This window comes from Orycteropus afer, unplaced genomic scaffold (assembly GCF_000298275.1).
Source record: "Orycteropus afer afer isolate SDZICR_OR568_19922 unplaced genomic scaffold, OryAfe1.0 scaffold00330, whole genome shotgun sequence".
In the NCBI taxonomy this organism is placed as follows: domain Eukaryota; kingdom Metazoa; phylum Chordata; class Mammalia; order Tubulidentata; family Orycteropodidae; genus Orycteropus; species Orycteropus afer.
Window position 1 is genome coordinate 2388413 of NW_006921917.1, and position 1733 is coordinate 2390145.

Below are 1733 nucleotides of genomic sequence, written 5' to 3' on the forward strand. Positions count from 1 at the left end.
ATGTACTCAATAAATACTTGTTGCATTTACATTTTATTTTTTACTGTAATAGCTTCAAAAACTAAGTGTCTGGTCTCTCTTAACCTCTGAGAGGCTCTCACAGTCAAGGAAGAATCTAGCAGTTCAAATCTTTGGCAAGCCATCCTGTTTTGACCCCCAAACACCTCCCCACCCCAAATGTAACCTATAGGGCTATCATGACCTCTGCTGACCCTTAGAGTACAGGGCAATTTGAAGGTGTAAAGAGTGATCAAAAGGGTGGATGGAAAGCAGTTTTGAGTCTTGTCAGGCACTTCTGCCTCTATAGTTGTGTCAGCTTGACCATCTCTTTCATCTCAACCCTGTATAGGCATCCTTGTTGCTCACCACCCCATCTCTACACTGAACAGTCATACAATTGGGATTGGAAAAGTAAGAGCCCGAGACAGTTTTAGTTTATGATCCAAGACACAAACATGAGGGAAAATCACAAGATTACAAAAACAGAGAAGATGAATGTGAAATGGCAGAAAGCAACATCTTTTCTTTCCTTATTCCTCCCCCCCAACCAAAGGACCTCCCCAACTCAAAAATAACAGCACACAGAAAGGAAAGTATAATTTATATGTACAACCAATAAACCTGATACAGAAGAAGGGATCGGGACAGAACCAAGAGTGGGTGTGAAGAGAGACTAGGAAAAGGGCAGCAAGAAAGTGAAGGGGCAGTGAAGAGAAAGCAGGGGGTTCGCCATGCAAACTGCCACTCTCCCTGGCCCTTCCTGGGAAAGAAGATGTGCCATATCTCCCAAGCCTGCCCTCTTCCACTCCTTTGTTCTGGTTCCAGAGGTGCCAAAAGGCAAGGTCTTCTTCTGACTAGGCCCCCTGTCCATCTGTATCTAGTGCTTGATGAGGGTCCAAGCCCTCTAGAAACATGAACTTAAGCTTGGGGTTACCCCTACATCTGGCCTGTACTCTCCCACACTTTCTAGGTTATCTGGTCCCTAGGATAGGTTGGGGAGCTCCTCTTTGGCTTGAGGGAGTATTGCCCAACCATTTTGTAGGGGTGGTCCTTGGTCCCTAGGTAGGGGGGAAGATGCCCAATACAAGATGCCGGTACACAGGAGGTACTGAGCCAGTGAATGGCGCCTTTATTCTGAGGCTGAACAGCAATGAACTCCCTCCTTTATAACTGCTCCACTCTTGATTTGGGGAGAGGCAGGGGAAGGTAACATGCAGCCACCCCTCCTCTTCCCTTCCTCCCTCCCAGGGCTCATTGTCCATTCCTCTCTAAAGGTCCTCTTCCTCTCTTCAAAGCTCTCTCCCTCCCACCCTCCAAAGTTTCTAAAGGCCAAGCAAGGCTCATCCCTCACTTCTGCAGGAGATGGAGCTTATATTGCAGGAAAAAATACTGGGGAGGCTCCACCCCTTTCCTCCCCATAATGATTTATTGGGAAGTTATGTATGTTTGGCAGTGGGGGATAAAGGTACTTGGAAGACCCTGCTAACTATCTCCCACCCAACCCTCTTCTCACCAGCACACTCTTCAAAGCTTGGTAGGAAAGGTGCATGGGAGTGGAGAAAGACTTAGGGTCCTTCTTGTAGAGAGGAGTTGTAGAGAGGGGCAAAGGGGCTTCTAGCCCAACGGTGACCCAAAGGGTGGGGAAGGTGGAAGATTGGCAGCGGGCCCCAGAGCCTGGGCTGGGGGCCGGCCTCGGGAGCGGGGCCTGGGTGAAGGGCAGGCCTGGGATCCGG